The sequence below is a fragment of the Rousettus aegyptiacus genome, unplaced genomic scaffold (assembly GCF_014176215.1).
Source record: "Rousettus aegyptiacus isolate mRouAeg1 unplaced genomic scaffold, mRouAeg1.p scaffold_m13_p_2, whole genome shotgun sequence".
NCBI lineage: Eukaryota > Metazoa > Chordata > Mammalia > Chiroptera > Pteropodidae > Rousettus > Rousettus aegyptiacus.
Genome location: NW_023416295.1, coordinates 158,429,528 through 158,456,592, shown reverse-complemented (window position 1 = coordinate 158,456,592; position 27,065 = coordinate 158,429,528). Strand labels below are relative to the sequence as shown.

The 27,065-nt window shown below is 36.3% G+C and overlaps 1 pseudogene; it reads left to right on the top strand.

Annotated features, from left to right (window-relative positions):
- The first annotated feature begins 19,691 nt into the window (after positions 1 to 19,691).
- LOC118614265 lies at positions 19,692 to 19,809 on the top strand (annotated as a pseudogene).
- The last annotated feature ends 7,256 nt before the right edge of the window (positions 19,810 to 27,065 follow it).

Sequence of the window (27,065 nt, the reverse complement as noted above, 5' to 3'; positions counted from 1 at the left end):
TCAAGGATATCAGTGTTAGTGATACCCGCAATGAAGGCAGAGTAACAAGATGGAGGGACCATGGGCCCCCAATACTGTGAAACCATGATACTAGTCCTGGACCACTCTCACATCCAGATTATTATTTGAAAGAAAAATAAGCTTCAAAGTATTAGTATTGAGGGTTTTGTAGGAGCAGCCAAATCTATATTCTCACTAATATGCCTTACATCTCAGAAATTTTATTTATTTAAATCAGCTTTAGAAAATCATGCCCATACATGCGTAGAGATGCATATACAGATGTGCAGAAGATGTCCATTGCTAACATGAAATGATTAAATTAGCAAAGCATTAGAAACAACCTAAATGTACATTGACAGAGTAATGTGTAGATAAATAATTTATCCATTGTATTAAACACTAGTCAGCATCCTAAAAGAATAGATCCTTATGTTTTGACATAAAAATATCTTTTATACTTTTTGAATTAAAAAAAGAAACTGTAGAATGATGTAAATAGTAGATTAACATTTATCTATCAGAAGTTATCACAAAATGATATTGTAACATTGGTATTTATATGTACATTTGTGTATATTATAAAAGAGAGAGACAGGAGAGTGAAAGGAGAAAATATGTCAAGAAGCTTTGAAAGAAAGCCTGATAAATTGTTAACACTGGTTACATCTGGGAAGGAACCGAAATCAGAAATAGGGGATTGAATGAGATTTTAGGCTTGTCTGTACTTTTTAAAATTTTTCAACAAAGAAAAGGCCTTTCTATCTTATTCATGTAATTAAAAGTTAATTTTAAAATGTAAAGATAAAATTGTTAAGGCTGTTCTCCTAGGAAGATGAGATTACAAGGATCTTTGTTTTGTATTCTTTTCTGTACATTCCAGTTGTTCTACAGCGAGCATGTATTACTTTCAGTGTAAAAAAAAAAAAAAATAGTACTTTTTAAAACCGAAAGCATGAAGGTACATGAACACAACAACAATGCTACAAACTAAAAATAAAAATTCCATATTCTTTAAGTCAACAGAAATTCCACTAAATGCATCATTTTAAGGGAAGTATTTAGAAGCACGTTCTTGGAATATATACTATTTGCTTCATTTACTAAATCTCAAAAAAGGCAAAGAATGTCTTTGCTTTACTCATGCATTTTTAAGACTGAACTCTAAGACTTAAGCATATTTTGAACCCCCCCAAATAGGCAAATTTTCTTTAACTACATGTCCTGCCTCTCCTTGTCATTCCTCCACACCATCAATCTTCTTCTTTAAACATGAATTCAAAGACTGTGACTCCTAGTTTACTAGATAGCAGGAGGAAAAGGGGAATATGCAGAGATATAGCAATCGACCATTTGGAATACTGGCTCCCCTAAGGAAAAGCTTAAGCAGGGCAGAGATTGGGAGAGCACTGAGAGACCTTTCTTAGGGTGTGGCCTGCCATATGATATGCTGTTTAAAGAAAAACTGAAATTTTATCTGATTCTCTGGATTAGTCATAAAACCCCAGTCTACTGGTTTCCAAACCTTTTTTTACCGTAATGCATGGCAAGAAATGGAAAGAGCATGATGGCCATACTTCTAGTTTGGTTCTTGTCAGGAGACTGAATTTTAAATGTGTTTGGTTTTATCTTTGGTTACCAGACTGACATGAGAACTCAGTTTTCCGACGTCCTAGAGTTTCTGGACTGTTTCATTCTTTCTTGCTTGAAAACCAGCCAATTCTTTTCTGAGCTCTTATCTTCCTCGTAGTACCTTGGCAAATATAATAAAAACAAACCAACACATGCTTTTTGTTTCCTAGCCCTTCTTTCATCTGATGCCCCAAGTTTATTCAGTATATTTTATGCTACCAACTTATTACAGATAACAGTTTTACTAAATGTTTCATCACTAAATAACATGAGTCACTATCTTTCTCGACTCCAATAACAGTTTCCTTGTTGCCCACCATCTGTCTCTGTAGCCAGTGCTACACATTTTAAGTTTTTTGTTGTAGCAACACCCTAATGCCAGTATAAAACTCTATGTTAGTCTCAGACTAAATTATGCTGGGGTAACAATCCCTTATTTCTATGATTTACAAAAACAAAGTTTTATTCCTTGCTCATATTTGTGAATATTGTGGTTCAACTGAGTTTATACTTCACACACTCTTCATTTGGGGACACAGGCTGACAAAGTAAGCCATATCTGGGACATTACAAGTCTCAAAGGAGGAAAAATGATGGAGGAACCATTCATTGGCTTCTAAAGCTTCTCTCTTCCAAAGTGCAACAATCACTTCCGCTCTCATTTCATTCTCGAAAGCTCCTACTATGCCTCCTGCTTGTTTGATGGCATCATTAGAAAAGGCTACCTTTCTGTTTTCATATTCAGAAGCTTCACCAAATTTTCCTCCATTATGTGAGCCTTGACCTTTACTACATTTTATAAAATGAACTTGAAGGAAAATACAAGCTATTTTATTTGTTCAATTTTTGTTATTATAGTACTCTTTGACAAGGTTTCTGTCCTTTCAGTAGTCCAAAAAAAGGTGTTTTTTTCCTGCCAAATTTGCATGATTATTTTTAAGTGTTGAAAGAGTAGTTTTAAGCAGTTATCATGCAGTGCTTGAAAACAAAAACATTTAATTACTGAACTCATATAAGTTAACACACATACATATCTTATGCTTTTTATAGTAACAAATGCTTGTTGATTCCTTCATTGTGATTATCATAGTGTTGTCACCAAATTCATTGTCAAGGTCACTATGGGAATGATCACAGGGAGTATAAGAAAATGGTTAGGGATATGGGCTCCAGAGCCAGACTTCTTGGCTCAACCACCTGTTAGCTGTGTGACCTTGGAAAACTCATTTAACTTCTCTGTGCATCAGTTTCCTCATCTGTAAAATGGAATTAATAAAAACAGTAACTCCTTCATAGGGTCATTGTAAGAATTAAATGATTTAAAACTTGTGAAGTGCTCAGATTGTGAGTAATCGAGTTTTGAGGTAATGATATAAAAGAATGATTGGTAAGGTGACAAGCTCACTTTTTCAAAATATTTGTTTTGGGGACCCTGTAAACTCACAGAGAAATCTTAACACTTCTCTTTATCCGCTGAAGTACATTTTCAATTCTTATCTCAATAACAAACCCTCTTAAAAGTATCATGAGTGCAATGCTAAAACTATCAGGTTCCCTGTCAACAAAAGTTTGTTTTTTCCAGCTCTTCACAACATATAAATTTTATTCACCTTTCTGGGTTTTATACACACACACACACACACACACACACACAAAGCACACAAGCACACACGCACACAGACAAAAGAAAGTGAGATTCTGCTGGTTTTTCTCGCACTTAAGTATGACAAGACTTTTAAAAGCCCTGAACTTCAAAATGTAGTTTTCTAAAGTACTTTTAAGTAATTTAATTTCTTAGAAAATGGTTGGCAAACTTTTTCTGTTAAAGACAGATAGTAAATATGTTAGACTTTTTGGGTCATAGATTGTGCCACCGCTCAGTTCTGCCATTGTAACCCAAAAGTAGCCATAGATAATAACAAATAAATAAATGATTATGTTCCAATAAAATTTTATTTACAAAAACAGGCAGTGGGTCAGATTTGGTCTGAAGGCCATAGGTGGCCAATCTTGTCTCGTTACCCTATATTTACTTTGTGACTTTGAATATCTCTAGTATAGAGCAATATACCAATGGCAAGAGAAAAAAATCATGAGGCAATAAACTGCAGAGAAAGACATATTAAGTACAATATACAAGTACATATAAAGTAGAGCATTTGTAGGTGAGAAGCAGATACTTCAGCTCCCCAAGGTGATCTCATTCAATAGAAAACAGATTAAACCAAGCACAAATTTTATTATCCGCCTCAGAGTACTTACCTATACACATGCATATATTCACCTTTAAGCAGTCAGAGACATACACATCACTAGGGTAGTGCCTAAAACTTCGTGCCCCAAATAATACCATCACTCCACTGAGATAATACATTCTTAATTCCGGAGCTCACTGGTAAATTCTTCATCATCTTACTACCAATTCTCCCTTTTTGTGTGTCTCTATTTCAAGAAGAAACAGAAGTTATGTGTGTTGTTAAGAATGTTTTCCCAACATTTTCAGGCCCTTTGATCTGCTGGTTCTATTTCTAAAGTCGGCAGATACTTTCAAGTTAATCAATTATACATCAATCTCTAACTCCTTAACTATGATTCCATTAAACCATAACGATAAATCACAATGAGCCTGAATCACAGCTGTGGTTGAATAAAATGAAAAGTGAAGCCAGAAATAATGAAGAATTGCTAGAACTTGTAGAACTTGATAAGTGAGGTCAGGGATGTGTGTGTGTGTGTGTGTGTGTGTCTGTGCACGCGTGTGTGTGTGTGTGAACTGTGGTATCCCAAGTGCTTAGAATAGTACCTAACACTTAGCTATCACTCCACAAACACTTATTGAATGAATGAACATATGAATGAATGAATGAATGAATGAACAAAAAACAATTTAAAAATATAGAGGGTAAAGGAAGACGAAGAATTGAAAATACATCCAAGTTTTCACAACTGAACAACTGAAAGACTCCTAATAATGTTACTATTCAACGAAAGGGCTTTAAGAGATTTCTTGAGGAGCTGACTATACAACAATCAGGTGGATAACCAATATACTTAAACCTCCTTTACTCCAAAAAAAAAAAAAATTCCTCGGGCACCCCGCTGTCATGTTTGTATTATGTTATCTCACAGTCGATTGGACCAATTTAGGCTAATCAGATTCTTTCTCCTGGGTAATCTGAGACTAAGCTTCTGCTGGGCATAGCAGAACTAAATGCAATGGTATTCAAGTCAGCCAAGAGCTTGGAGAAGCAGAGAAAACAAATGTGAAAAGCCAGAGGGAAGATATCTTAGAAAAAAAAGCAAAAGCAGAAGTTGAAAATACTGATTATGTTTCCCCTCCCCCCACCATCCCTTCCCCCCACCCCCACCCCCACCCCCACCTCATAGGCCCAGTTGCCTTTATGCCATTGTTTCTGGATATCTTCATAACAAATTCATCAATCAAAAGAAAGGCAAGTAACCAGATTTACTTTTCTGAGCCAAAAATCATCAGTCACAGAAAAAGGTAGATGCCCAGTTCGTTTTTGGACATATTAAATTTGAGCTTCCTTTCATTATTCAGAAATATTGGTATCTCATTTGGCCACAGCTTTCCTACATTCTTCATTATGTCTTCAAAACATTTCCAGGCCATTTTCTTCTGTCCTTTTAGAAGATATCTTATAATATAGATGTGTTTTTATGACCTTAACCTCAGAAGAGAAAGTATCCCAAACCTCTGAGCAACTTATGATGTCCATACCTTTATAGTAAATAGTCCTGCAAGAACAAAGTCTTTCAAGAGGGGTTTGCTCATCAGAGACAAATACTAAAGACAGAGGGTTTTTCTCCTGAACACATGTCCACAAGATATGATATTCTTCTCTTGGGATATAAGAAAAAATTGGATAGAAGACATTTAGAGAGAGTAGGGCAATTTGAACTACAGAATATTGTACAGCAGTAGAATGCATGTCGTTTTCTAATCTCTTTATGGCTTCAACACCTCTTCACAACACCTCGGAAAAAGTCTGCAAATTTCAAACCACCTCTTTGCAAATTGATTTCTTGATGTCACTAGGCTTCACACACTGACAGCCCACGCTCTTTCAGTTGCTAAGTGCACTGGATTGTCACAGTATGTTCCAGAAGCTCCAGATTTCTCTCAAATACAAAAGAGGTGCTTCTAATTACAAGCAAAGTTCTTGTCTTTAAAATACAATGTTCTTTAAAAACAAAGAAACAATACTCATTAGATTTCAATCAGTTTAAATTAAATTGATTTCCCAAAGCAAGATTTATAAGCTTAAAAATTAAATAATATTATTTTACAACTTGGAACTCAAAGATGATGTATAGATTAGTTTTGCATTATTAGCTTCACTTCATTAGAAAGGAAAGTCATAATATGCCTCTAGAAATATTTACTCCTAATGTGCATTCATAACTACATGCATTGATAACTACTATTGAGGAGTTGTATTTCAAAAGACTGAGTTTTCTAAGTCAATAAATGAATAAAATTTAAGGCAAAAGTTTAAGACTGTAATAAAAAGAAGAGGGAAAATGTATGGCAAGAAATAAGTAAGAACATTTCAATTTAATAGATATACATACATAAATTTAAAGTATATCTAATGATAGAGAGTTCAATGACAGAGAGGGGACCAATGAGATATAAAATGAAGTTTCATAAACCTGAAGAATTGAAATACCAATAGAAAAGATTGGTCATTCATTCATTCATTCATTCGACAAGATTTTATCAAGTATGTACCATAAGCAAGATACTTCGCTGGGTACTAAATCTCAGTGATTGCACTGTAATATGGGATCATTTCAACATATGTCACCAAATTTAAACTTTTACTTTAAGATTGTATTATGTTACAAAAAAATATGTGTTTTTTTAAAAAAGATCAAACAATACAGAAATAAAAAGTGAAAGATTCTCCATAACTATCACCACTAGGTGGGGTAACCACTATTACATTGTAGGGTATCTTTTCACACTTATAATAAGCACATGCAAATATCAACAAATAACTTTTTTACAACAAAAATGGTATGATATTATACATGGAGCCAGTATAGTACACTGCTTGATAGCATGGACTTTAAACAATTCTACCTCTATTCAAATTCCAGCTCCACAACTTAATTAAGTTACTTTTTGCAAGTTACTGTACATCTCAATGCCAAAATATACTAATCTTTAAAATAAAAATAAAATTAATACATACCTCAGAGCATTTTGTAAAAATTAATACTCATTATCACTTAAAACAGAGCTTGGCACATCCTAAGAACTCAATAAATGCTAGCTGCTATTATGAAATTTGTGTTATCTGACTCAAGAGTATAGTATGGACTTCCTTCCTTTACTTCGCTTTTTTCAAAGACCGTGGTGTAGATTTATTACAATTCATGTAATACATTCTACTGTTATTATACATAAAATTGTTCCAATGTCTTCACAAAGAATGCTATAACTACCTTTGTATCTATACTGAAGAGCAAATGCCTAGAAAAGAAATGGATAAAACAAATTGGATAAATACTTGGAAGTATATTTAAAATGCTTCTGAATTTCTCTTCTAAAACATACCATTCCCAGCTTATTTGAAATGACACTATTATTACATACTTAAATTCAACATATATATGGGTCAGTTTCTACTCACTATTTTTTTCTATTGAAACTCTTGCCTTTCTCTGACATTACCATGTTATTTTAGTTACCATAATGTTGTAATATATTTCATTATCTGTTAACTTCGTATTTTTTGAAAACATTCCCATAACTCTTACTGTTGCAGATGATGGCAGAGATAGCGAGCTGACCACCCAAATCTCATGCTCTTTTTTCATAATGTAGCATTGTTGCTGGAAAATCAGCCACTTAGCTAAGGACTGCATTTTACAACACCTGTCCCTTAAATCTAGTTAGGGCCGTACAACTAGTTCTCAGCCCTGGACATGAACACAGACAATGTGTGTCATTTTCAGGCCAACGAGATGGGGAATCAGATATGCCTTCATCATAATCATTGTTCTCATCCAAGACTCCAAGGACCCAACAGAACATCGCAGCCACAGATGGAAAATGCCTGTCTTCCAGGATGATCTTATAAAGGTCAACCTGACCAAGAACTCTTCAAATGACTGCAAATGAGAAATAAATCATTTAGTGTAGTAATCCGCTAAGGTTTGGGGGTTTATCTATTACCTCAGCTAATATACAAATGATGTATTACAAATGACATTTTTTTAAATTTAGTTAGGATTTTAATTGGAATCACTTCATATTTAGAGATTAAGTTAAGGAGAACTCACACCTTAATATTGAGCTTTCACATCTAGGAGAAAGCACATCTTTACATTTATTCTGATTTTCTTTTATAACCTTCAGTAAAGCTTTGTTGTTTTCTTTATGCGGGTCCTCAATATTTCTTGCTAAATTTATTTCTATGCATTTTATATTTTTGTCGTAGTGAGACTGCAATCCCTTTCTATTACATTGTCGATTTGATTACTGCTTGTACATAAACAGAATGTTTGCTTTTGTAAGGTTGTCTTTTATCATTTTATAGAATCTTGTTTGTGCCTTTGGCTCATTGGTTTTATTTCTTTCATTATTTCTAGCAAATAATGACAGTTTTGCCGCTTCCTTCTTTATATTGATACTTCTCAGTTTTTTAAAATATTATTGCATTAGGATCTTGAAAATAATATTAAAAAGAGCAGTGATAGCTTTCTTTTCCTGTTTTAAAGTTTTCACCATGATGATAGTGTCTTCAAATTCTCTTTGTGTTTCTAATCATTCTTGCTTATGTCTTTTTAATGGACTTTATTTTTATCAATTTAAATTTTTTCTCTGTTTTGTAGATACTTTTTGTATTGGGACTTGCCATGTTAAAACGTAACCCCAACATTTGCCAGTGGATTGGTCCAAGGTCAGTACTTTGCCCACTGGGCCAACAGTCTCTTCCTCAGACTCTCTGCTTAGGATTGTGACACTACCAGTGATTGAAGCTATAATGGGTAAAACACAGGTGGCACAGGCACTGCCACAAGCTGAGTGAAAGAAACTGAACTGCAAAGAGACTGAATGAAGCAGATGCACAGAGAGACACACAGATGTCAGGCAGAGAAATGGTTTCTTGGATACAGTTTGATTCTGAAACCCAACTGCACTCCTTTCTTCGGGCTCTGTGAGATATATTAATTTTCTTATGATAAATTCCCCTGGGTTTAAACTAGATCATTCATCCCACAATTATTTATGGAGTACCTAGCATGTGCCAAGTGTTATTATAGGCATTAAGGATATTGCAAAGAACAGAACAAGTTTCCTGCCTTCATGGAGTTTACATTCTAGTCAAGATAAGCCAATGATAAAGAGAGATGGGAACCACCAATAATAATAGATAACTTCAGATCAGTGCAAATGCTCTGAAAATCAAGTAATAACAACAGCCTTCACTCTGTTTCTGAAAGTTGGCAAATCAATGACAGCTCCCGGTTTCTGGAAACCAGTGATAAAACCCATAGTTCTTAAAGCCAACCAATAAATAACAGCTCCACCCTTCTGGACAACAGCCAATCATCCAACGCCTCAAAGTCAGTAAGTCAGCCTCAGCCTTACTCCGGTGACCACCTAAAAATCTTTCGATCCCTAAACACTCCTGCTTCTAAAAGCCCTCCAAGTCCTGAATGCCAGGTTTCCCGAAACCTTATAAAAGTTCATATTTGGCTTTGTTTGGGGTAACTGTGCCACAGCTCTCCCATAAAAGCAAAGTGGAAGTACACTTTTAATTTTTTTTTTTGCTTTATGTAGTTCGATTTATCATTAGTCCATTAATCCTCAATCTTTTCAACAGTTCAAGCCCTGTTCACATGAGTTGGACTTGTAAATGACAGATACACTGATGCTACTGTGAGATTATCAAATTCAATCTGTTCAATTCTGGAGGTGATTGGCATTATCTGTTATTTATTTATGTATGTTTGAACCCCAAATGCTGAAACCCAAGTGTAAAATTTGTGATGAATTTTTTAAACAGTGGGATTTTATTAACAAGAAAAAAGTCATTTGAAGCGCTCAGTAAGCAATTGTTTACTCGATATCAAAAATGGTGGTAGTCAAACCTAAATTAGTATATTTCAAAGGCTAAGCATATGATATGTATCATTTACTCAACTATTACCAAAGAAAGTGATAGAATAATATTTTTTAAAAAAGAAATTCAGCTGAAGAAGATAAAATAATTACAACAGTTGTAATAACCTTCCACCCCACATACCAACCTCAATCCTTCAGTATAATAATCTACCCGAAATACCCTATTGCTAAAAAAGCTTGTTGAACATGTCAAAAAAAAAAAAAAAAGAACTGATGAAATATTTATTCCTTTAAGTGTAAAGGTTATTCATCATAAATGTAATAACATTATTTATGGCCAAGAAAAGAAATTCTGACTGAAATGAATAATTATTATGGCACTGACCATGACAATTTCATTTCTTAAGGAATTTCGTTCTTTCACATGGATGTTATATTCTTCCAACATGGCAACAAGTGTAATTATAAAGAAGAAATAAAAACTGATGACCATACTCTTTATCAGTAGACAATGTTTTTAAAAGTTATTGATCAGGAGATCAAAGCATAATCATGCAGAAAGGAAGAGCAAGTTATGCCTGAAATGTGGTATCATGTGCTTCAACAAATCAAATGTAGAGAACAAATCTCAAAGATGTTAACTTTATGTCAGTACGTGTTCAGTAACCTGGCTCGTATTACTAATGTTGAGTATATTGACTCATTAATGAATGTTTAAAGGACCAAAGAATGAAATAAGTTGCATCGTAGAAACTATGTTTGTAAATACAATATAGTCTGTAATTGCAAGAATTTTATAAACAAATTCTGCATAGGAAAGAATTATTAAGGAGCCCCAAAGAAGATGTAATTAAAGGAAAAGATATGAAATTTAGATACTTAGAATTTATTTCAGATTAACAAGTAATTTTTAGCATAAGTATGCCCCATGCATTAATTTTCTTTTATATTATGTATATATGCATAGACAATTAGGAATAATTAAAATTTAACTGAGTGTTCTTTATTTTTATTTGCTCATTCTGGCAACCCGGAGGGAGGGGCAATTCTTTTTTTAATTTCCCAGAGCTTAAATTGCTCCTTTTAAAAATAGCAGCCTGTTCTTGTTTTATAGATATAATAAATTCTCACAGATCTCTCTGTTTACTGCATTACCGTATGAATGCTTCATAGAAAATTTCCTTTGTTTCTACATTGTGCTATCACTCTTTCATGTTGTTTGTTTTCCTCAAATGTTTGGGAACTCCTGATTATCCATTCACACTTATAATTTCAGGTTTAGATCAACGTATTTGGGTAACAGGAGTTTTTGAGTTCATGAAATGCCTTGTTTTCTTGGCAATCTGTGCAATTCTTGTGTAGGGAAGAAAGACTGTGTGGCTGAACTCGGAGTTCCAGTAACATAGGTAGCTTTCTTTCTTTTTTTTTTTTTTTTTTTTTTTTGGATGCAGGTACTCTCCCTCCCTTATGACCAAAAGAAATAATGTCCTAGTTTGCCTGGGATGGTCAGAGGTTGCACTTCTTATCCTGGCATAATTATGAATAGTGCCTGCTTTTACTCAAAATTGTCCCAGTTTAGACAACAAATTGCATTTTCATCTTTCTTATGGCAGATGGAAGTTAGCTGAGATATTTTCCCATTTCTCTCTCTGGTCCCAGCACCCACCTTGAGAGTATCTGGTGGCAAATATCCCAGTTAATTTAGAGAGAAGAACTCATGGTTTTTACCTAGGGGCAAATGCTACAGCAGCCACTTGGAGAATGAAAGACTGATACAGTTACTCCACAGCGCTGTAATTAATTGCTTTACTAGCTACTTTCCTCTGTCCTTATTTCTTAGCATCCTAGGTTTTTTTTTTCAAGGATCATCAGAGATGTAAGTTTTCAATAGATAGGATTATAGGTTTTTTAAATCCCTGGTTGATGTTATTATCCATGACTAACCTCATCTACTTTAATATTCAATATTAAATCTATAACAGCAACTATAATAATGATTATAGGTGAGATGTGAATACTGATTATGTGTCAGGCATTGTTTAAAGCACTTGTGATTAACCTTTTCATATGGAAACTGAGGCACAGAAAGGGAAAGTAATTTACCCAAGGGCTGGAAGACAAGAGGGGAAGCAGGTTACCAAGAAACTACCCCACCTAAATCTCTCATGTGAGACAACAGCCCTCTTCCTGGCTCTCTAGAGCTGCTTGGGGTTTAGCACTTCTGTGGGCTTTTTGAGAGGAAGGAGAGGTTAACTCTTGAGGTCAGTTAACTGTTTTGAACCAGAAGCTTATCAAACTATTTTTTTCCAACTCAGGCTTTCTGTCACATTGAAGAAAGGCTTCTGAAGGCCTAAATTATTATGTGCTCTCATGCAGTCAGTCTAACTTTTCTATTAGCCGACCCTGGTTAATACGCACATTTACAAACCGCTTCCTACTGCCTTATCAATCTGGAAAGCTGGATGAAGATCTGGTGTAAAAACAGGAAATAGTGCCATGGAAATTTCCTCTTAGCCCCTGGACATCCCACTGTAAGTACATTATGGGCCACTCTAGAGTTATAACAGGGCATCCCTTTGTAGTATATAACCCCAAATCATATTATTTTAAATCAGAAAGAGACAGTAACAACTGAGACCAATCCCATTATTTTGCAAATAAGAAAACTAATTCCAAAGAGATCAAGTGAGTTACCAGTTATCTCACAGCTAATTAGCATAATTAGGGATAAGGCCAGAATTACCTCAGAGTTTTTTCATTTTGTCTCACTGCCTCTCTATTTGGTTGCTTTGGGAACATAAAGAGAAAATCATTAAAATCATGTTATCGTATGTCTAGAAAGGGTTATTTTGTGTAGGTTTGCTCTAAATGTTCTTAACCCATACGTCTGTGAAAAATTACTAGCTCAGTTTTAAAGGAAACCTTCAGATTTTGATTGCCATATCTGTCATGGTTCCCTACAATATTTTTCAGGGTTTTCTGTGATATACATGCTGGTACAGTAAACCACTCTTCTTTTCACCCCCAGAATAGCATTGACTCATATCTGTTCAAATATGTTAACATTTTCATCTCAACTGACTCACTTGCCAAGAGCAACAGGCTTTTATGCCAGTTCCTAGCATAATCCATATCACCCTTCTGCTGGGTAAAACTTAAAAATATACATATTCTATTTTAAAGCTAATGAAGTTTGAAAAGCGAAAGCTTTTCTTTTCTTTTTTTTTATCTTGATACAATTGGTTTCCTGGGCTACAGATATGTTCTAGAAACTACAATGTTGTAAGGATTAAAAAGGGGGACTTGAGGTTAAGGAAAAGGGGAAGAATGAAGAGATACTTTATAATTTATTAAAAAGATATTTCATAGTTTATCAAGAGATAAATATTTCACGTTCTAAAAGAAATTAAAATGGCCTTATCTAGAACCATAAGGAGATCTTCTAGAAGGAAAAAGGGGGAAAAAGTGAAAATAAGCTGATAAGTTTTTATCATTTGTTATAGGGAGGATGAGCTACAGATAATTCAATATCTGTTTAGAAGCATATGAGGAACTAAATTCTCAAATGGCTGTTGCTCAAAAGCCATAAATTCAAGATAAAAAGCAATAATTCTTATAAATTAATATCTCTTTCTTCTGTCCTTAACTGCCTCCAGCTAAGAAAGCAACAGAGCTAGAAAATCTGCTGACACATTCTACAGCTTTAGGAACATCCAGGTTACCCGTAATTTCCTCAGCAGATGCGCTTCCTTGGAATCAGCAAAACCCCTCATTCCACCCCACCCCCAATCACCTGGCCAGCCATTTGCCTTCCGACATTGCCATCTCTAGTTTCCCTTTTGTAGCACCAGAGTCATAACCCAGCTACACTCCCGTTAGTCCTACCTCAAACAGTACCTTTTCCTGTTTTATTTTCTTAATGGTTCTTTCTACTGTAACGAATTATCTCATCTGTTCACCTTCTTGTTGTCTGTCAACCCTTTCTAGAGATTTTTTCTCTCTATTTTAGTCAACATGCAACTCCAGTTTCTAGAACAGTGCCTAACACCTAAGAAGTGCTTAAAATTTGTTGAATGAATAATTTATTTGGCTCCTTTGAAGCTTCACAGCATCTTGGGATCTGGGACATGAAAGAGCAGTTCTGAACTCTCACACCTTGCCCACCTCAGTCACCACTTGGAACTGTCTCACCTCCGAAATTTTGAAACCCATGGAAATTCTAGTTGCCAGTGCCTCTTCCTCGGGTGCATTCTCTGCTGCTTTATTTACAACAGCTCCAGCCTCTGCAATGACAACACAAATGCTCCACCAATTCTAAGGCTTTACCTCACTTCCTTCAGCAGCTAAGCTTAGTGAAAGAGTAGTTTACACCCACTAGTTTCATTTTACTATCTCCCACGCTGTCTTAACCCAGGCATTTCGGTTTCACACCACTTCACCAACACAGCCTTGGCAAAGGTCACCACCCCACAATCCCACCAGGTCGTAAAAACACTTTAAAAAAAGAAATCTAATATCAAATTTTAGGAGTACGTGGGAAAACAGAAACTTTCTTACGGCTGGAGTAAAATAGCACAATCATTTTGGAGAGTAATTGGTAAAGTTGAAAACATGAATTACCAACAACATATTCTCTTAGAGAAACTCTCTCACAACAGCACAAGAAGACACATATATGAATGTTTGTCAAAGCACTGATTGTAGTAGCAAAAATTTAGAAATCATCTAAGTGTTCACTGTGGAAGAGACTTGTACTTGGTCCCCAAAATTCACCTTCCCCTTCCTTATCAATAATTGAAAAGCCAAATTTTAGGCATGTGATCACTTAAAATAAAGATTCCTTTTTCTATTCTCCTTTACAGCTATGATAGTGTGATTAACTTTTAGCAAATGGGATGTAAGCAAAATTGGAGAACGAAACATTTTTCCTTTCTACTGCTGTAGGAATGCAAATGTGTCTACCAGAGCTGAAGCAACCATTTTCAACTTTGACATAACCTGTATGTAAATGTCCATGCATAGAGAAATAACAAGATAGAGAGAGCCCGTGTTCCTGAACACATGGCATTTCATACCGTCCCTGCAAAACTGCCTTTGGACTCATTTGCAAGAGAGAAAATTTTTTCTTATCTAGTCTAAGACCCTGTTATTTAGTTTTCTGTTGGTCATTTTTACCCAAACTTAGACCTAACAATCAAAACAGTGTATTGATTAAATGAACTCCAGTACAGCAATAAGTAAGCAAACAAACAAGAGAAATCTGTCAACATGAATAAACCTCAGAAATGTAATACTGCAGAATAATGTACAAAGTAATACTATTTATTTAAAGTTATAAATGTAAAATAACATTTATATCATTTATGGGTTTTTGCATGTTTACATAAAAAAATATAAAACAATATGAAATGTTTCACAACAACATTTCAAGACTGTGGTATCTTTAAAGCAGAGACTTTTCTGATTCTATATTAACAAACTATATTATTGATTATCTATCAGCCAGGATGTTCAAAGCCAAACCAAGTAAGAGCCTTTTGGTTTGTCCTATCAAAAGCTTTCAAAGTTTATCTATCTACCCTTCCTTATAAATCACTGCCATTGAAAGAAAGCTCTGCTTTTCAGTATCTGAGTCACTCCTGAATGACAAGAGGTAAGACAAGTTGTTTCTGGGACATGAGTTCTTAAAAACCAGGCTAAAGAGAGAATACCTGCCAAGCTTCAATAGAATTGTCGTAGCATAACTGGGCTTGGCTAGTTGGTAATTGTGGACTAACCACAATTTATTCACATCCACCAACTTTTTTCAGTGTATAGGAATATCAATCTTGTAAATTAATTCAGTTAAACAAGAGCTGGCTATGCTACTTTTTATATGGGGAGGAAATCAGAGCTTGAGATGAAGGGGAAAATCAACCAGTTAGCCATTTTCAAGTTTCTAATAATGGTGAGAATAATAACCACCATTTATTGAGTACTTGTCATGTTACATGTTTACTTATTTAAAATTTTCACAATAGCCCTATATTACAAATTTAAAAACTGAACATTAGTAATAGCTAATGGTTACATAGATAGAAAGTGATTCTATTTAAAGAACTGTCTGAAAACAAAATCTGTGTTCTTGAATATCGTACTAGATCATTTACTCTCATGAGCTTGTCACATGTACAAGTAAACTACATAGTTGATTACACTGTGTGATTTAAATGGTGATTACACTGTGCAGAGGCCACCGAAGGGTTTACCTGTCCCCTAACATCTCCACATTCTGCAGTGTTGCTACCATTTATGTCACTTCTGAGGTTCAGTAATATCCCCCAGAATATCAGTAAAGTTTCTCCCTTCAAGGAAGACATTATCATTCACTAGTTTAATTAAACATTCACAGGTTAATTTAACAAATTAAAACTACAATTTAATAACAATCTGTTAAAACTAGATTTCCAGAAGAATGAGATACCCGTCACATAGACTTTAAAGAATGATGTAAAAGTATTTTAAGGATCAAGTACTCTTAAAAGAAAAAGCTGTATCAGAGGGACCTGGACAGTGAAACGATACCATAAAGGAACTATATGCTCTGTGGGTTTAGTACCTCAACCTGAAATGGAATGTCGGAGTTTGAGGAAACCTTGAAGATTCCTTGCCACAATCTCCTTTATTGCACCCACCAAAACACACCCTTTGCAAAAAAGAAAGCTTAGCCCAAAGAGATTCCTCCATTTGTTCATAGCCACAGAGATAGATTTTAACTGTGCTAAGACTAAATCGTAAATCTTTAAATTCTAAGATAACTTCTCTGTCAAAAGATATGGAGAAAAATAGCAAAAAGACCAATATAATCAGGAGATAAAGAAAGAAATATTTGGCCTAATTCATAATTTTAACCAGCACCAGCTGACACATCCACCAACTGCTTTTATCTGGTTTGGGATGGGAGGAAGAGAAAAGACAGAAGATGTATGGGAAATGGCTGGGTGTGTGCCAGAGGCATTCTGCCTCTGTTTGGGAAAAGGCTGTTCAAATCGCTGAACACTCTGGAGCTCCGATTTCTGCCTCTTTCTTCCTTCAAGCCCAGTAGCTTGATCTGAAGAGGAAAGAGGGGCAGCTTTTCCAGTGGGAAGAGAAGGTGCTATAATAGACCCAGAAGATTCATTTTATCCAGTTTCCAGACCAGTCTATTCCCAGCCCCCAACATTTCTATCAGGAAGAACCCCAAGCTCTAGTAACAAGAAGCCCAACAGCCCCCCAGATGGATCTCATCTTTGAGTCAAAGCCAAGTTTGCTGTGGTTTTCACCCACTGATCCTAGTAATGCCCTCTGGAGCTACTCAGATGGGTCAAATCCTTCCTCTGGATGGTAATCCTGCATACATCTGACAATTCAAGTCATAATAGTGAATACTTTCATACAGTGCTAACTATATTCTAGGCACTATTCAAAGTGCTTTACTTACGTTAATTTGTTTAACTTTCAAATCAGCCCTAAGTACTATTGTCATTGACCCCATAGAAAACTGAGGCATACAGAGGTTAAGAAATTTGCCCTGCTCTTACAGTATTTATTCAAGCTAGGATTTGAGTCTATTCACTCAATTGCTGTGTTACATGAACTTTTCTTCCCCATTTTTTGCTCCTCTTTCTGGCATTTCTCAGATGACATGGTTCTCCAACCCATTCACCCTTTCTCTGACTCACATTCCAGTTGGTCAATGCTGCCCTTAAACAGTCACTGTCTAAGATAGAGTTCATTGAGAAGCAGGCTCTGAGACAGAGTTTACAGCATGTAAGATGTTTATTAATGAACTTCCTCGACATTGACACCTGAGAAAGGTGAACAGGGCAGGGGGAGGGGGGCAAAGCAGACCTAAGACATTTCCACAATTTTTGTAGGCCTATTGAAGTGTGTGTGTGTGTGTGTGTGTATATATATATATATATATATATACACACACACACTATATATATATATATATCATAAAATAGTCATAGGTTACTCTGAAATTTAAAATATTTTCCATTGCTGAATTTAAGATCAGCTGAAATTTTGCCTACGTTAAATTAACCATATGCCCTATTTTTGTCCTAAAATTTCACTAAGTAAGTTCATATAGAACCCAGTTTATGAACGATGATAATGGAAACCATTTTACTGATTCAGGCTAATTCAGCAAAATTTCTAGATATATTCACCTCCTCAGAGATATGATTTATCTTTAAAAATAAAAGGTACATTTTTCTTGCAATCTTAAAGTCTGGAGATCCTTTGAAAAAAATTATAAGGTCTCTTATTTGTGTGCAAGTTTGTTCATTTGTTTGCTAGTCTAATGATGCTACTACTGGTGGATCAACCAAGTTGTTTTTAAGAGCTCCACAGTATTTTAGCAAGTCTATAAAGTAATGGATAATTAGTCTCTAGGAAAAAATGGAGTAGCATCCCTTAGCCTCCGCAAATCTGTTACTTGTCAGATGTCCATGACAGCAGCCGCTCCAAATGCTATTAAAGTAAAACTTTGAATTCTTACCTTATTTATTCTTACAGTACATTTATCAAATGTTCATATTTCAAAGCTCTGTAAATTTGTATTGTTTTTATTACATTATCAATTTCAGCAATCAAAATTTATGACTTAGCTAGAGGAATTTCTACAGTATAAATATTAAAAATCATGCAAATGTATGGAAGGAGGAATTTGGAGACTAGTCTTTTAATAATAATCATGAATACAGAAATGAGGACAATTTTTCAAAGGGAAATTAAAAGTAGGTAAGTTAAAATAACAGGAAAGAGAATGTGATGAGGAAGAATTGTCCACCTGCTAAATTAATATGTTCTCATTCAATGTCAACTCCAAAATAGCATTGTTCCTCCACATTGTTAAGTTTTCTGGGAAGATATTTTAAGTGGTAATTCCCATTTTCAAGTTGAATTACTTCTACAAAGTAGGCTAGTCACATTCTTTGGATGCCAGACTCTTAGTTACATTTTTTTTTTTCAGCAGGCCATAGAGTCTCCGTCTCATACCCAGCAAAATTCAGGTTACCTCCTAGGACACCAGGCATAACTTCTTGCCCTTTGGAGTAATCGAACCCTGTCTCTTTTACTAAACTAACTCCATTCCTTTGTTAATTTTGCATAAGTGCTTTCCATGGAAACAGCTCCTTCTCAATCATACTGAAAAAAGAGCAAAAGAACTTGGCTGCTGGGTATATCCATTAGAATTATCTGTATTTTATTTAACCCCCTTGAGCTAATGAGTTTGATAGAAGTCAAAAGAGAACCAAAAGCTTATTAAATAAGCTATTCTAATGGGCAGCTTTCCCATGATTGAACCCAAGATTTCCTATAAGAATTACATAGTATGCATTGGTCACTTTGCCACAGTCTTTATCTTGCTTGTAATGTAAAGCCGAGCTGCGAGAGAGACAAGTCTCAAGAGGAGGGTCAGCTGGAGGCCCTGGACCAACTTTATAGCTGCAAAGGGAAATTGACTAATCTTAGAAATTTGCTTTTCCTTCCTTGTGCTAGGCTTGATCCAACTGGAGGAAATTGACTGGTATTTCATGATTTTCCTTTACAATAAACTGGGAGCAAGCTGCAGAGGAAACTAGTCAGGTTGGAGCAGAAAGGAAACTGCCTAGCACCTTCGTCAGTTTCCTGTTGCATCTGACTGATAGCAGAAAGGAGAGGATGTGATGTTATAGGCGCTGGCCTTAGATTCCTAGATGCTGCTGATAAACGCTGCTACCTTCTATTCAGTGGCTGGTGATTCATAGTTTTCTACCGACCTAATCTGGATTCAGACTTTAAGGACTATCCCTTAACTACCTAGACCTTTAAAATGTGCTATGTAAGATGTACAATCAACAATTAAAATATTTTCTTTACAAACAGCTCCCTGATGATTTACCAATTTCAAAAATACACAAGATCTGTATTAAGGGAAATTAGTGTCTACAGCCATGCCACCCATGTCACCCAGATCCCGTCTGATCTTGAAAGCTAAGCAGGGTTGGGCCTGCTTAGTACTTGGATGGGAGACCATCTAGGAAGACCAGGTTCTGTAGGAGTAAAAAACTAAAAAAATAAAAATAAGAAAATAAGGGATTGTAACCTGACAAGTTCCTTGCAATCTGTGAGGCCAGCCAAGGGTTGCTTCGCCTAAAACAAAAAAGAAAAGAAAAGGAAATTAGCTCCTCAATTTAGTTGGAGATAGGGGTGAGTTAGAGACATTTCACTAAAAACTGTTACCCAAAACACCACGTAACTGCTCTGCTCAAAAATTTCAATTATTTACCCTTGATTACGGAATAAAATGATGGTTTCTTTGCACAAAATTTGAAAGCCTTGAACAACATAGTCTCTACCTACCTACCCAAAACTTGTCTCAAACCACTCCACTATTATTATTATTATCTTTTAAAAACAATCTACATGTGGTGTTCAGCTTTAGAACTTGGGCTTCGTTAAAGCATCATCCGAAATGACCTCACAGTTTTCTATTCTCCTCTCCAAGTCTTGTCCATAATTTAAGTCCAGTACAAGTTGCTCTTTCTCCGTCCAGTCTTCAGTAAGTACTCCAGGCACAAAGAAATTGCATAGACCTTAAATATTTGTTGTACCTACTTCTCACTTGGCCATTAATCATGTCCCTGCTGGAGCACATTTTCTGCTGTTTTATCATGCAGCACTGTTTCTTAATTCTTGTATTCCTGTTTAAGTCTGTATGGTTTCGTAATAATTCGGGGAGAAAGGTGATACATTTTACTTCCTTATCTGCTGGCACTCCACCCAGAATAGTGTCTTCAATTCAGCAATACATATTTTAGATTGATTTATGAAAAGTACATGATATTAAACAAGAACAGACACAACCATGTATCACTTTAAGTGGAGCGGGATACTCTAGCACGATAATAAGATAATCATAGGTTTGGAAATTGAAATAGCTTAGGTTCTTTTTTCAGATTTTCCGTTTAATAGGAAATATCTTGACTATTTTAACCAATGGGCCAATCTATTAAACAAACAAAAGCAAATAAAAAACTTCTCTGAGTTTGGGTGATAATGATGATAATTGATCATAGCAAATGTACCACCACTGGTGCAGGATGCTCATGGTGGGGGAGTCTGTGAGTGAGTGGGAGCAGGAAGTATATGAAAAACCTCTATAACTTCTGCTCGATTTTGCTGTGAACCTAAAACTACTCTAAAAATAAAGTCTTTTACAAACATAACCTTTCTGTATTAAACCTGTATTAATGTACCACATCAGATCACTCAATAATATATAGTCCCCATCAGCAAACCTCAGCCACTTGACATGCTTCCACCATTACTGCAATAGAAAGAGGTGTCCCTGTGTTCAGTGTCACCTGACAAGGAGAGACTGCTGTAGGTACACATTGGCTGGGTTAAATCTGGGAGGCTATGCCTTCACCCAAGGCTGTCTGAACTAGCTGGAAATCACAGGAGGGTAAAGAAAGTTAATGCCTCATAGGGTAGAATTTAACCACTGAGATACAGCAAATAGGGAGAACCCAACTGCTAAATTGTCCTTCATCCCATCCATGGACTATTTTCATTTCCATGGCCTCTCTGGACACCAAATGATCAGCTGTGTTTGGTTGTGAAGCTGTGGCCAGCTCTATTACACACCACTTTGTATCCATTCTCCTACTTTCCCTGTCTCGTTCCCTTTTTCTCTTCACTCTCACTTCCCTAGGATTGCACCCCTATCTAAAACGATGACTATATAAGCTCTTCAGGCTCTATTTTCTATGGAATCTGAAATCTGTCAAATGCCAATCCCCGCGCTTAGTATTGGAGAAAAAAATATAGTACTCTACAGTTTCAAATGCTCTTTATATGTTTTGTTTTTGTTAATAGGTAGTGCTTTCACATGGTTCAAAAAAGTGAAGGCACCAAAGGGTTATGTGTGGAAATCTCCCTCCCACACACAGGGCCCCTGGTACTTCATGTCTTCTGCATCCTGTGCCCTTCCCAATAATATATCTTGAAAATTATTTCAATCAGTACGTTAAAAACTTCCACAACATCTTTGGCTGCATAGTATTCCAACACGTGGATGTAACATGATTTACTTATTCTACTCTTGATGAAACTTTAGGTTGTTTCACTCTGATTCTATTGCAAATAATGCAGCAATAAATAACATTATATGTAAGTTGTTTTGCATGGATAACTATATCTATAGACTAAATTCTTAGACATGTAGGTCAAAGAGTATGTGCACCTAACTAAATAAGAACATCTATTATTACATCTCCTCAACAGCATAGTATATTAACAAAGTTTTTGCTTTCTATGTTTTTGGTTGGTGAAAATGGTATCTCAGTATATATTTAAATTGTACTCCTCTTATTCTGAATGAGGTTAAATATAATTTCAGATGTTTGAGAGCCGTTTGTTTTTGCTTTTCTGTGAGCTGCTTGTTTTGAAGAAATCTTCACTAAGGAAACAATCTTTGGAGCCTTTATTTTTAAAACCCCATGCACCATGACTCAAAGAAAATTTAGGACTTTAACACAGCTCTCACTATCACTGCTCTTGAGATATTGCAATTTACATCTCCAAGTTGCAAAGTCTAGTCCCCACACTCAGTGAGTTCACAGTCTAGCAATAAATCAAGATGGTGGGAAGGGAGTAAATCAAACTAAAGAATACCCAGTGGTCCTAATTTTAATGCTCAAAGAAGTATTAAAATTAGGACAGCTGATTTTGGTACCCAAAGCTCAATCTGATTGCTCAGTGGACTGCAGTTGGCATCTCTAAGCAATATTAGGGCTAAGAGGGGGATGAAGTATCCTGGTTCTAAGAAGAACTCTCCAAGGGTGAAGCCTAACTCTAGTCAATAGCAGACAGGGCTGGAACAGGCAGAGACTGAGACATTATAAGCATTGGAGTAAAGCTATCTACAAACTACTATGGAAAGAGAGAATAGGATGGAAGTAAAGTCTAGAAAGGTCTCACACTGAGATGATTTTTGAACAGGCCCTTGAAGGATAACGTAGAACAACCAGGCAGAGAGGTGTGGCTCTTCTGCCTAAAGGGAATATAATGAACAAAGGTAGAGAGGTCTGAGATCTTTTTCTTTGAATGAGTGATCCAGGGTGGCCAGATAACAGAGAGTGCACAGGTGTGTGTGTGTGTGTGTGTGTGTGTGTGTGTGTGTGTGCGCGCGCGCGCACACACACACATACACAGAGAAAGGTATGAAAGATGGACAGAATGAGAGGCAAGGTCACCCTCAATCAAAAGCTTTTCTTCCTTAAGTTTCTTTCAATAAAGCTCAAATTTTCTTATAAATTTTATTTGGCGTAGATGAAAAGCCCTAGCATAAATATGGCTTGAGATAATGTATAAACAACCTATTTCAGGGAAAGCAGAGGAGAAGCTCACTATGTCAGAGAGAGTTGGCTCCTATTAGTCACAAGGCCTCTTCATTCTCTCAAATCAAAAATAAACCCAGGGCATGAAGGTTAATGGTTATGTTTGTGAGAACAGGGCACCATAACACCAGGGATGAAATAAAGCAAAAATAAGGACATGTGTACCCCTTTTGTATCTATGGTTATTAGAAATGTTAGAATAAAGAATAATAGAGGGTACATACAAAGAGAGGCCCGTGGAATAAAAGTAGATGCATTACAGAACTCTAATGCTACCCACTTTCTAAACACCCAATAGATATTCCTCGCGAATACTCTGGAGCCACAACCATTTTAAAAATCTGCTTGGTTTTAACAAGAAAAAAATACACAATAATTATTTTTTCAAAGAGGCATTGCCAAGGTTTACCCGTGCCAAAACACTGAGCAAAATTGTAATGTGAAAAGAACCACAGAAAAGAAATGATAATAAGAGAGAAGCTTACAAAAGCTCTGTCATCTGCAGACACATTGGCACCCGCTATTCCTCTTGCAGCTCCTCCTCAACCTGTTCTCTTTCTAATCCTCGATGTTTATATTATCCGCCTCTTTAAAATCCAACAATTTGCAGACTCCAGGGAGGAAAAACAAAAGAGCTCAGTTCCCAAATCTTCATATATAAGGTACCAGCGGTTCAAATGACCTCACTAGTATCCTGGGACATTATTCTTCCTTGCCCTGAGAATCTAGGCAATGGCCACATCCAGTCAATTCTTATCTTGTAATGACTACTGTCTACATCTTGCTTGCTTAAGGACTCAAGACAAATCAAGCCAAGAACTTCCCACTGGAGTAGTAGGGAAAGTAGAGAATGAATGCACTGAGATTGGGGTTCCAAGAGCTAGTTGAGAAGTGAGTACATGAGGTAGGCTGGGATTGGCAGACTGAGGTTCTGTGCTCTTAGTCCACAGCAGACACCTTGAGTTGCCCACCCAAATGTCATTTCCCTTCTTCCCTGCTAACAAGCCTCAACCTTGTTCAGGAAAAAGATCTCAGCACCCAGGTCGAGTGATAACTGGTCTAAGCCAAGCGTGCTGAACCTACTCTCCTTTGCTAGTGATTGGTCTGGGAGTGGACATGTGTTTTGTAAAGAGGAGTTGGTTGAGGACTTGTGGGGAAATTTTTATTCCCTCATAAAGGAAACTGGGGGGAAAACCATTTACCTCCTTTCCCTTGCTTCCAGCAAATGCCTTTGTCTGAGGGGTGTTTCCCAGAGGGATTACAACCATCTGACAATCTCTGAGGAAGGGATTGCTGATTCACTGAGGAGGCAGGGTAGAATCTGCCTTCTGGATGACATCGTTGAATCACCAAACCAGCCCCAAGACTGGCTTCTTGTTAAGCAAGCAACGGATATCCTCACTATCTTGAGCTGTCTCTTCCTTGGAGTTGAAAATACATCTAATAAATGGTAGAAACCAAATTGCTAACCAGGAAAGTAATGTTGGGGTGAAGTTTAAAGGGGGAAAGAGGAGCAGTAAGTGGGGGCCAAGAGCATATCAGAATGCAGTATGAGATATAGTTTGGGAAAATGATCAGGATTGGGAGTGTGTCTGGGAGTTCCCTCCATGTGTTTCTGGCCAGTGAAACAGGGGTTGGACTGACAGCATAAAGTATTGGTGCAGGACTAACATCTCTAAAAACCACCCTCTCCTTTATTTTTCTGGACAGCAAACAGCCCAGATCCTTGTTCCTTCACTCTGGGACTCTTACGCATTTCTTGACTGGTCTCTAATCTTTGGTCTCTCCACTCTCCAACTTATTTTGGACATGGTAGCCAGATTATGAACCAGTCATACAACTTCCACACTGGAAATTCTTTGATGGTGTCTTATTTTAAAAGTCTACCTTCCTTAGCCATTTTCATGTCATTCAACTGTTGTTTGTATAGTCTTATGACTTTACGGTGATAATTCACATCATTAAAAGTAGTCCTCAGGAAATGGTCATTTGTGCTATAGATTTTAGTAAATTAACAAATTTAGTAATTAAGACGCTTTTAATTTGAGTTTCTATCTGTTATAATTATCTTTAAACTAATCATTTTAACTAACTTCACCTTTATAATTTCACAATCATATTTTTAATTGAAAAACAGAACTTTATTTCCTCAATAGCCTTACTTAGTTTCTCGGTAGCCAGCTTTCTGTTCGTATCATTATCTTTTCATACTTTGATCGATGCAATAACACCAGCTGGTGTTTTGTATCTTTTGTATGTTCTTGATTCCATGATTTTGCTCTTATCATTCACTCTATTTATAATGCTTTCTTGTCTTCCCTTAACTTAAACACTCTGCAAAGCTCAGCCTATGGTTCATGTGTTCACATAAGGCCTTTTCCGACCACTGTAATTCCCAATATTTCTCTTTCTTTTGAGTTCTAACAGCAGTCAGTATCTGTATCACCCAGTATGTATGTTCGCCCTTGCACTGTTAGCCTTCTTTCTAAATGTGCATGTGACCCAAATGCTTCCAAGACCTCAGCCTTCCCTTTAGCATTAAATAGGATAAGTCAAACTCCTACTGCACATAGCTCTGCTCTCCCGAAGAGAACACAAGTTTGCTAAATCGCTCACCTTTTTCTCCAAACCTCTACTCCCAGCTCAGTTTTTGAGCCTCTCTCATCATCTTGCCTCCTGCATTTGCAGTCCTCTGTTAACTCTCCTATTCCCCAAGAGACACAGCTCTTCTCCATTCATTAAAGCATCACAACACAAGGCTGCTCCACATAATAGACTTTTATTAAACATTTGGGAATAACAGAGAATAATTGCTTTTAAAATAGGGAGTGTTTAAAAGTCCTATATGCCAATCAAAATAATGGTCGATTATCAAGCCTTAATATGAACCAGATACGGTGCCAAGCATTTTACATGCATTATTTCATTTAATGTTCACAGCATCCTTACACTCACTATTATAAAGCTGGTAAGTTGGGAGCCATTATTCAAATCCAAGTCTTTTTGGCTCTAGAGTCTGCCATAATCTTTACTATTCCTAAATTTCATGGCCCTCAAAGAATCTCTTACTGTATGTAGTAGATTGTATTGCTCATCTATGCAATGTTCACTCCATTTGTCATTCCTCTTCATAGAACTTTGATTTTGTTCTGAAATCCACCCTCTTCAAGCCCCACCCCTGAGAGATGCATGCTGACTTTTCTTAACAATTACAGTTGCCAGTGATTGGCTTGGGCATAGACATGTGGTGCATTCTGGCTAATAAGATATGAAAGAAAATCTGGGCTGCTTTTAGGAAAAGTTCCCTCCTTCCAAAAGAGACACACAGAAAGAGGTAGTCTCTTCCTCTGCAAAGACAATACAACAAAGGGTGCAAAAAGGAAAGATAGAAAAAAACCTGGTCTTTACTGTTGGCCCACCAAAATATTTAGTCTTGACCATCCTTACCTCTGGACTTCTTGGAATAATAGTGTTATTACTTATGTCCATTTCAAGTTCCTGTTTCTGTTATTTGTGATGCAAATATCCTAAAAAACACTTGGCTGCTCTCTCTCTCTCAAGATTCCAGTCTACTGCTGCTGCGAGCATCCATTCTCCTAACATCCGTAGCTTTCTTTGAGTGCCAGGTTCCCCAAATCTACTCTCTCTGAATGTCAAAGAATAACTTTCCAAATCTATGGCTTTACTATGGGGAACAGTTAATTTGCTCGTGTCTCAGCTTCTCCCATCTTGCCCCCAGGGTCCCCTTCCTACCGTTTCATCTCCAAAAGGCTGACTTAATGAGCTTTCCTAAAAAAATTCTTCCCCAGAGATTATATGCCAAAGACCAGGGTCATGGTACCCCCATTTGAATCTCAGTCCCATTTCTTGCTAGCCGTGTAAACTTTGACAAATTATTTTAATTTTTCTAAGGC